This window comes from Cupressus sempervirens, chromosome 10 (assembly GCF_028749045.1).
Source record: "Cupressus sempervirens isolate cs-2001-9-10 chromosome 10, ASM2874904v1, whole genome shotgun sequence".
NCBI classification, from domain to species: Eukaryota; Viridiplantae; Streptophyta; class Pinopsida; order Cupressales; family Cupressaceae; genus Cupressus; species Cupressus sempervirens.
In genome coordinates, this window is record NC_143127.1 from 566,150,283 (window position 1) to 566,161,847 (window position 11,565).

The 11,565-nt window shown below is 33.0% G+C and overlaps 1 long non-coding RNA gene across 1 annotated transcript; it reads left to right on the top strand.

Moving 5' to 3' along the window:
* The first annotated feature begins 1,392 nt into the window (after nucleotides 1–1,392).
* LOC149535142 (uncharacterized) lies at nucleotides 1,393–10,339 on the top strand. The gene is made up of 2 exons (XR_016356659.1): nucleotides 1,393–1,473; nucleotides 10,199–10,339. It is a non-coding gene; the product is annotated as an uncharacterized LOC149535142 (long non-coding RNA).
* The last annotated feature ends 1,226 nt before the right edge of the window (nucleotides 10,340–11,565 follow it).

Sequence of the window (11,565 nt, forward strand, 5' to 3'; positions counted from 1 at the left end):
CAAAGCTATCAGAAAATAAAATAAATCAATTAAAAGGCTAAAAACCCAAAAACACAGAAATTTCCTTAAAAACTTTCGCGACAATGCGAACCTCTAAATGCATAGACACGTTCACTAGTCTAATCACATAATGCAAATGAGTTTGGATTTAATAATCACCGAAAGGTTTAATTAAACAATTAAAATAAGGATACGTCAACCATACAAACATGACATTGGTAAAATATGAATGACTGAATCACTAACTCCACGTGCCACTGCCAAGGATATAAATCCTGCACACTAAACAACACGATTAAGTGCAATTGCATATAACAACATAGTCGAAGCAATAAATGCATTAAATCACCTATTTTAACCATTTATTTAATTATATTAAAATAATTTATTTATGTCACTCACGTTCACATAAAGCATAACAATGCAGAAATGAAGTAAATAACCATAGCATTAAATCCATCACATAACATAATCAGAGGTATGTCCAAATACCAGATAGCCAGATATCATCATAAAACACACTGTCATCTCAAAATAGCATCATGATGCAAAATGATCAACTAAACAACATAGTAGTCTAACATCTATGATACTGAAATCAAAGTATAAAATCTAAACCTTAGGTCCTTTCAAATGTAAACATAACATAAGTAACAAATATCTCTCAAATCAAAATATAACAAGGTAAATATTCGCAACACATAACCAAATAATCCAAATGGACAATCCATTTCTAATCATTTAAGCATTTAATAAAGGTTGATTAAAGAACAACAAAAGGGCACTTAAAACACATAAGTGAACACAGTCATAAACATTACTAACCACTGCTACAGGAACCTAGTCCAATGTAGCATGGTAATAGTACACAGTGCAATCTTTGCACACATCTCAGGGTAATCACGAATAACATCATGATACCACATTGATCTTGGTAACCACTGGCACAAACCTCAGTGAACCATAAATCATATCATAATCTCATAAATTAGTCAAAGCATAATCAAGGCAATTGATACATCAAATCACCTCTACGGTGTAGACCACTCATGGTCACAAACATGATCTATCACAACAAAAGATCAACAAGGTTGCATCCATCAGGATGACTTACAGAAGTCAAATGGGAGAGGCACTACAGGAGGTTGCACTTGTACAACATGCAATGCCTAACCTTTTGGTAAGTCTTGGGAACTACATTATTAGGCACTAGAATATTTTTTCGTTGTAATAATTTTCATTACAATGAAGAACTTATATAGGAAGAGGATGGTATATACCATAAGGCAACTTGGACTGTATATTTTAACCTAGTGAGAGTGCATATAATGGTTTTATGTTATTTGTAGGTCTGACCAATGCTTAAGTAATTTTTTTTAATGTCTGGCATATAGGGCATGGATGACACTAGCCTCGATCCTTTAACACTTGAGGAAAGGAATGCACTGGCCCTTGCTATTGTTCCTGCTATAGGTAAGTTGTTCATATGGTTCATATGAAACATACCAATGTATTTCTGTTAAGAGTATTTTGACATTGGAGCTCCTTCAAATTATAGACACTGCTTCAAATGGAAATTTAAACAGTGCATTAGATTTGTCAAATGTGGCCACTAGTTGGGAATTAGCTCTGATTACCACATCAACTTATAGTCCGAGTGTCCAAGTAGAAAGAAAACTGGTAATGTCAGTTTTCTTTATTATTGGTTTTTGTAGTTTCAAGGATGGAGATAGGACTTAACCTTTGATCTGATTGCTTTTTGTTATGCTTTAAAAAAATCTCAAATAGAGAGTTCAATGAAAATATTTATCTATTTAGCTAATCAATGCTTAGCAAATTCATATAGTGGATAAGAAGAGACGACTTGATGAAAGCTAATATTTATTGTTTAAAACAAAGCTACATTTAGAGCCTTTGAAACATTCAACATAGATTAGTTATAAGTCTTTGAATTGCACTGCTCTCAAGGATTACAATTTAGATCTTGTACTAATTGTCCATGACTTCTAACTCAAGAAAACTTCTAGAATAATTCCTCTATATCCAACTTGATCCTATAATTGGGGTTATCAACCACTGATGCATAGCCATTGCCTACTAGACTTTACTAGTCCATTATTTCCTTTTATTAGAGGTTTTTTAAAGTAATTTTTCATAAACATATTATTTATTTCTTTGTTACATTTATGAATTAGCACCACTTTTCCTATTACTAGGAATAACTTAATTATAGATCATACATAAAAACTTTCTTTTTATGTGTTTTATTTTTATCAAATTCCTATTTTTGTGTTGTTTATAGACTAAGGTTCAATAAATCTCAACATTAGGTGTAATGAACACTTTTAGCACCCACCTCAGCATAAGGAAGAACTTGGACTTGAGACTTATCAATGGTAAAGTATTACCCAGAAACCAAAACACCAAAGGCTGGTGTTAGTGATGGACCTTATATGAATAGCCAATATCTTGAATGTGCTTGACCACTAAGGCAATGGTACACACAGTTGCAACAATGTACCCCCACACATGTGTCCCTAGAGTACGAACCCATAAGAAGAAATATTTGATCATTTGACACCTCCATATGTTAAAATGTGAGTATTTCAATTGATTATGTTTCATAGTTTTAATAGATGTATTTTTTTTAATGGTGTTTGATGTTTTTGTTTAATGTAAAGGTCTATTTTCTTGACATAAATTGCATAATCATTTGTATCTTTTTATGAGAAGTTAGCACAAAAAATAATACTTGCATGTGGCCAAAGTGCCCCAAATTATATTTTATAAAGGTCTATCACTACAATAATTTAGGAAAGTGTAATTGACATAAAATATAATTTTAAAACTTTTGAACAGAAGAATTTAAAATTGTTGAATTGTTATTGATAAAGATTTAGATTATTCTTTTTCATAATAACTAAAATTTATGTTCTTTGAGAAGACCATATCATGTTACAATATGATCATGGTATATCTAATGGTGGGAAGACAAATTTGTCAATTTTTTGCCTTTCTTTAAAGGGTAGTAGCTCAATGGAAAAGCGCCTGCTTTATAAGTAGGAGGATCATGGTTCAATTCCATCATGCCCTAATATGGCTAAATTAATGATTACACAAACTACCAAATAAACTACCAAATATATTACCAAATATACTACCATATGCTATCCAAAAACTACCAAATATACTACCAAATAAATTACTAAATAAACTACCAAAATTACCAAATAAGTTACCAAGTAACAACAATAAATGACTAAATCAATGACCTAATCAATGATTAAAATAGTTAATCATAAATTTGGTTGGGAGATAAATGTTTGGCAATAAACTACCATTGGTCACGTGATCAAAATTATTCACATATCTACAATTTTTAGTAGTTTATTTAATAATATATTGTGTATTTTTGTACTAGTGGACTGAGATGTTTCATATCAACTTCAGTCATATTGATACTCTATTCACTGGTGGAGAATGTTACTAGTTTGACAATGTTTAAATAGCAAGCAAGAGCATAGTCATTCTGAAATATAAGGACTTCACTAGTTGCATTGGAATTATAGTCTATGATCTTAGGATAGGTGAGTGAGAGAGATGTGGTGGGTTCAATGGCATTCACAGTATAGTCATCAAATTCTTGGACAAGTTATTCAAGACTTAAAGCGATTTTGTCCAAAGGTGTATTCAAATGCCTTTGAGTTCTAACGACACTAGTAGGATGAGACTCATCCGAATGAACCCTAGATTGTTCACCTATTTCAAGCTTATTTTCATTTATTTGAAACTGGTCTACATCTTTGTCTGCAGTTGCTTCTAAGAGAGAATAAAATTTGCACTATCAAGAATCTATCCTACATGGAGTCAGACTATAGAATTCCCTAGCAATGATGGAAACCCATTCTCCACTTTTGTTATCATCTTGATTTTTATAAGGGCATTCAACAACTATAGTATGACTAGACTATCCTTGTTCCTATTGAATACGAGGAGGATCAATAGTATTTTTAAAAGAATCACTATCAACATTCACAATACTAACACATGGTACGAAGTCATCTAGTTTTGCAAATAATTTAGCAAGATCAAAAGGAATTGGATAAGGATAAGCATCCTCATCATCAGAGCTATCTTCATGATTATCTGACTCAGTTTGTGACACACATTCATACAAACTTTCAAAATTTGGTATGAATTTATTAATCCCTAGATGGAAGGGAATCTTCTTAAATCCTAGACTTGTTGTATCCTATTACCTTCTAGATATTGCTTTGATAGGATCAATCAAGCCTTTGTTATTACATCCAATTGGACTAAGACTTGGACCATACTTTTCAGGAGTAATCTCACGAGATTGTTCTATGAGATCAGCTATAATTTCCTTTGTATATATCCATGCAGTGATGACTTTGTTTTCATCTTCCTCTTCCAGAGGTAGTAGCTTTGACAAAGTCACTATTGAATTTAGTATGAGGTGATAGCACAAAAGGTCTCTTCTCTTCAGATGGCCTCCCATAATGATGAGGAGACTCGAGAAGAGATGTCAAACATAAAACAAGTTCTATGTGATACTCAGCCATCCCAATTTTTGTCAACTTGAGTGACTTTTCCATTTCTTTTAGCTTATTGGCATGATGACCATAGATTCTCTATGAGCAGGTACAAAGTTTTCAGTATATTTTAACATGTTACAAGTGTAACTAGTATTAGTAGGTATAGTAATTTCAGAGTGTTGGAATGGAAACTTGACTAATTGATGGTATGTTGAAGGTATAGCTTGCATTTCATGTATCCGTGGTCTTCCTAACAAGATATTGTATACTAATGGAATGTCAAGGACTTGATAAGTAACATCTCTTTCTTCTAGACCAACTCAAAGTGGCAACCCAAAAAGATGTAGGGATTTATGCTCAACTTCATCATATGCCTTGATGGTTATTTTATGATGAGGATCAATAGACTCTTTAGAATAACCCAATTGTTTGAGAAAAGTAGTAGAACATATATTTAGGTCAGATCCATTGTCAATGAGCATGCAATGGACATGTTTTTGATGTATCATAACTTCAATGTGCAATGGTTGATTATGAGGGTGACTCAATGAATTATTGTCTTCTTCAAAAAAGGGCAATGACTCAATGAATTATTATCCTCTTTAGAAAAGGACAAATAGTGAGGTGAAGTCAGGTGACCCACCATAGATTGAAAACTATCAAGATCAAGATCTTGAGGTATGCTTGCCTCATTGAAGGATTTATCGAGAATCTACCAATGAGAAGGCAAGATTTTAAGTAATTCAAAGATTTTTATGAGTGTTCATCCATTGCAATTGGTCAAGGATACTATATTTGGTAATCATGGAGGATGTTGTAATTTTTGTACCTTTGCTAGATGGACTAGCAATAGGTTTGTTTTTATGTCGATCTACCTCAAGAGTAGAAGGTGCATAGCCTTTAAGTACTATCTTGACATGAGAATGTGTAAGAACATTGGCACAAGATTGTGACTATTCTTTATTAGTTGCAATAGATGTAGCACCTCTTAAAACAAATGGCATCCTCGATTTCATATTTTCATGTTTTCCTATAATTGACCTTGTTACTGGTTTTCTACTTAGAGTTTTCTCCTTTCTCATAATGTGGAAATGGCTCCTTAAAAGCCTTGTGGTCTGAATTCATATTATGTACATCCAAAACGATTTCACCATTATCAATTAAGTCTTCAACTTTATGACGTAGGTTGATGCAATTGTTTGTTTTGTGAGCCTTTTTTTGATGGCATTCACAAAATGCACTCTCATTCCACCATGGGGGTCATGGTGCTAGATCACAAGGATGAGAATTATCCAATGGAGTAATGATCTTGTTTTGAAGAAAGGTCTTATAGACCATATCTAGAGGTTCACCAAGAGGTGTGTACTCTCATTTTGGTTGTGTAACCCAAGATGAGTTCTTCATTTTGTTCCCAAATGTCTTGTTATCAAGAGTAGATTTGTAAATAATTTTTGATGCATTGATATTGTTTGGATGTTGTATATTGTGTGAGTATTGCTAAATAAACATATTAGAAATCTCGTCAAATGTTTTAATACCAGTAGGTATCCTTGAAAATCATTCCATGGCTTGACCGCCTAGACTCCATGGGAATAAACACATAATATACATTCGATTGTGCATGAATCCCATAGACAAAGAACTAAATTCCCTCAAACGATCTTGGGGATTAAATGTTTTAAAGTATTTTTCATATTTGGGTAACTCAACTCCTCTTGGAAAAGGAGGCATATCCAAACACTTGTTAAAAGGAAATGGAAAAATGGTGTCTAAAGTGTACGTTTTCATTAGTTTATCCTTGTCATGCATCATTTGGGACAATTGTTGTTCCAAGGCCTAAAGTTGTTTTTGTAACTTGGATGTTTCAGTTTCTTCCTCTTGTGTGATAATTATTTCAACATTAAAATGTTGAGGTAGTTTTGCTCCTTCCTAAGTGAGTTTGAGAAAGTATTTCTCTTTCTCAACTTGGAGCAAGATCTCCATCATTTTTTGAAAGTTTTTATCCTTATGACATTTCTCTATGTCTTCAAGGGGTATCTCTTCAGTATCCCCATACTCATTCATGTAGTTGTAAGGTTCTTTCATCCGTTCATTTCTTTAGTAGTCTTGGTGATATTGTTTCCTACTATGGTCTCTTGTTTGTTGATCTTGATCAACCATTTTAGGAGTGTAGAAGGTTTTAGTATGTGTCAGTTGAAAAGGTATTTTGAACAAGAATTATGTTGTTTTGTTCAACGATGTAGGTGTTCTATCAATTTTAGGATTCTCTTGATATAATGGATTTCTAGTTTGTTGAAACTTTATGGAAAATGTTCTTTGAGGACTAGGTGGACTAACAAGTGAAAGAGTTCATGAGTATCCTTCACTAGATTCAGATTGTATGTAAACTTGGGAGCGATCTCTACCACGATTTCTACCTCTAGCTCTACCACATCATGGTCTATAAGGAGTAAAAAAGTTTATACTCCTTGTGACAAAAGTCATAGACAATGACTAAAAACAAAGTTTGAACACAAATCACACTAGAACATGTGTTGTATATCTAGGTACAAATAGTTTGAGAAATGGCTAAAACAACCCATAGTTTTGACTATTGTGATGCAAGTTATAACAAACACAAGAGAGCAAAAAAAAGGACAGCCAAATAAGGAGACTAGTTTGTGTGCAAATCAGTGATCAAATAAGAAAGAAATCAAAGTTTGATGCTATTGTATATCGAGAAATGACTAAATGTTTTCAAACACAAATTAGATTTGGATCGAGTTTTGATAGGGAGCTTAGAATAGATCACTATTTTTGGACAAATTTGGACATACTCATGCAAGAAAATGACTTCCAAGCAAGGAAATACAAACAATTAGGTGAGGAAATATAGACAACTAGGTGAGGAAACACTTTTGGTAGAGCAATTTTGATAGTTTTAAGACAAAATCTCGTGTGAAGATTCACACAAACCTGCACAAGGAAGTACAACCAACTAGGTAAGAATTCAGAACAACAATTTTGTAAATGTTTTCTCATGCGGGAATGTGGACAGAGCCACATGAGGAAAGGACAACTTGACAACAAAGATAGGTTTTGACTAAAAAGTTTTGTGTTTTGGTAAAATTTTGTGTGAGGATTCTTAGCATCCTATGTGAGGAAATACAAAGAACCATGTGAGGAAATGCAGATAGACAATTGTAAAGGTATTTTCTCATGATAATTTTTGTAGAATTGGAGACAAGAAAATGACAAAATTGACAAGTTTGGACAGTACTTGAAGAGATTTCGAATGATTTTGGTAATTTTTTAATAGAGGACTGACAATATTTGTAAATTTCAAGCAAACATTGACATCATTTTTAGACTTTGGACATCATGTTGGTTTGAAAGTAAATAGTTGTTTTCCAGATAATGGATGCGCGAAGTAGTCACAAAAAAGTTAGCTAAGGACAAAGCAACTCGAAAGGATAGGGGAGTCTTGACTTGTTGTTGTTTGGATGATTTAGACAATTTATAGATTCAAAAAAGATACTTTTTATCCCTATAACCAAAAATGGTGGAGGAAGAAAAACCTTTGTCTCACAACTTATGTGCATGTGTTCACCTCACACTACTATATTTGGACCCAAATTGCGATGACATGATGTTACAATTGTGATGGCTAGCTGTCACCCAAGCGACAATGCTAAGAATTGGCTCCCATCGGACAAGCATCAAAATTTTGGTGTTGGATATTGTGATGACAACCTCATCTGTCGCAATGACAATGCTAAAAGTTGTTGCAATTTGTCAGAAGGCAAGGCAAATAGGTCATTGTGACATTGTCATAATTGCGACAGGATGACATTATAATTATGACATCAAATAGTTTCAATTATTGTCCTAATAAAAACAATCATGCTCTATGACTAACAATCAACTGTCAGAATGACCATCGCAACCACAATGGTAGGCGACAGTAGTTTCGTGGGTGTGATGGCTCTCTATTGTCTTTGTCTATCACAAGTGCAATGGATATGAGATGATAGTGCTCTTGTTCCAATGGCCTTCTGTTAGATGGATGCTAATATATTTAAAAAATAAAAATTGTTCTTCTTTGTTAGAAATACATTTTACTATGTTGATCACATGTGTATGCTATTTAGCATAGGTCATGTAGTTTCCTCTTTCGCCCCTCTCATGGAGATTGTGTTTGACAACTTAGAAGAATGTCAAACACAATCTTCCTAAGAGGGTCCAAAGAGGAAATTGCATTGCCTACACTAAACAACATATGCATGTGATCAACATAGTAAAATGTAGTTATAACAAAGAACAATTTTTTTTCTTTTAACATGTTCTTCAAATGTTTTCCTTGTGGTATCATTCAATTTTATATCTCATATCTAGACACATGATGAGATATTGTGTTGTATTTACTTATCTACACATCTCCCAAGAGATTTACCATGCCTTTTTATTGCTTAACATTGCTTTTATAAGGTCCTTTCAAGGTGGTGCAACTTCATTCATGTAGCACAAATTTCCTCCTTCTGAAGTACACTCCATTTGGTCTCTTGTAATTCTACCTAGTATTGCAAAATTCGTCAATTGCACAAGGTCTGCTTTACCTATTTTCTTCTAAATCTATTTGTCTTTTATTATCTTTTTTATAATAGCTGATTTCAATGGAAAATTTTTAATACGTAGGATTATATAAGTATCCCCTAAAATCAATGAGCAATGAATGTGATTTTATGGAGTGTTTTCCAAGAATCACTTGCCTCTAAATAATATATGGTAACATATTGCAAGTTCATGTTGGATGGAATGGTTGAAAGGCTCCCATTGTGCTAAGAGATTGCTGCAACTAATGGATTTGTCCCAACACTATAAGTAGAAGCTTAAAATGAGCATATCGAATAAGCTTACAATCAGAAAGAAAAGATGAAACATTAGCATTATTAGTAGGAGCACCAATGTCTTCATTTTTTTTCTTTATCATCATTAATTTCATGTATTTTACAGGAAATAGCATGTGCTCTTTGATGCATTACCACCTGTTATTTTAAGAAGCATTTAGTTATTTCATGTCTCATTAGATGTCATAAATTGCTTGCATCTAGCACCCTCTTTTGTCTCAATCCTCTTTTTAGCTCTGTCTTAGCCAGTATTGGTGATAGCCATTCCGCCATCAGAATCCACTTTACCATTTTCCATTTGCATCATCTATGGTCTTATGGTTGGATTTGCTAGTAACAATCAAGAGTTACATGTTTCCAAGTTTGAATTTCCCTAACTGCCGTCCAAATTGTGCCCTCCAAAAGCTATCTTTGAATTAGAAACACTTGACACTAAACAATTCTGATATTCCTTAATAAGTTCTAGTACCCAACGGAGTTGTTTCTTTTCATTTTTAGTTAATGTATTATGTCGCTTTATTGTTCTTATCATTTGCTTTTGTTTCTATTATGACTGAAATTTCTTTCCATTTTTCATGTTTGGGAAAGTTTTCTATATATTTGGTGCAAGAGCACCCTAACCATCTCCTTGGAATTAAGAGTCATAATTAGTATGTTTTTGACTCTTCATAGATTAGTGTATTAGTTGTTTCAATTCATGTTATTAAATGTTCAATTAAGGTCATGTTGACCAAGTTCATGTTTTAAGCAATGTAGGTCAAAGAGAGTCTAAATATGGAAAATGTCATTTAAGGCCATAGGTGTAGTGTTAAAAGGTCATAATAATCTTTTGGACCTATTTAGGGCCAAGAAAGTATGTGAAAGCATAAAATACAAAATGTGCAAAAAAAATGTGAATTTGTCAAAAAAAAATTGTTGTCAGCATTTATGCAAAATGACAAGTTTGGGGAGATGGAAGGTCATCCATCTTGGACAAGCCCTTACAAGAGGTGAAAGGTCATGTTTTTTTATAAAACATTGCAATCTTAGGTAGAATATATGGAGAGATGAGATGTGGAGAAGAAAGTTGGAAAAAAACATGGTGTGTAATCTTGTATAATAAATCAGTTATTTTGTGAAATTTTGCTGATGTATTGGTGTTTGAATTACAATCCTTGTATCTTCTCTCATATCTCATGGCTATGGTGATCGTTGAGCTTCTTATATGTAGTAATGAAGTTTAGAGTTATTTCTAATGTTATAGATGTGCATAACATCATTGGGTCTTGCTAAAGTTCTCATTGTTCACTATTTTAGACAGTAAATTATGTACCTTGTTAGAGTGAAATACCTCTTTAACTGCATATTACCATTGAATGGAGTTAAGCGAGTTGAGAATGTATTCTTGGTTTCTTTTGATTGACATCTAATAGTTTAACACCAAAACCTTGTTTCTTGTATTTGAGGTGGTTGAGAATCAATAGGTATCTACTGTTGCATGTGTAATACAATAAAACAACATTCTGGAAAAACATGACAAAAGTTGTCTAGAGTTGAATGTGATAAGGAAGGTTTATATCCACTCATGGGATGTTAGAGAATCCAATGGAAGGGTTGGAAGTTGAGATGATGGAGGTTTGAGATTGGTTTCTTAAAATAACCATGAACCCTCATTGAAGGCAAGGGTTTGAAGTTTTGATTATCTCCTCAATAGCTAGGAGTCCACAAATTTGGAACTTGGAAAGATTTTGGCAAGGTAAATGAATATGCAAGTTCATTAATTAACAATTTAAATGCATATAGAAATGAACAAAATTTTGTAAGTTGAGCGTAGAAATGTGTAATAGAGTTACAAAATGTAAGAGTTGAAGCTCAATCAGATGTTCAATCAATATAATGCTTTATTTTGATATATAAGCTTGTGTGTGTCTTTTTGCTACCCCTATTCATTCCTACATTATAGATATGGAATCAAAAAAGAGTGGAGACTCCATGGAGAAGGTCTTGAGGAAAAGCAACAGAGACTTAATGAAAAGAGAAAGATGTAAACATGATCTTTGTTCATTGAAAATGATCTAAAATATTGATAAAAAATGCTTTAGAAAGATCAAAGATGCAAATATGATCTTTCTTCATTGAAAGTT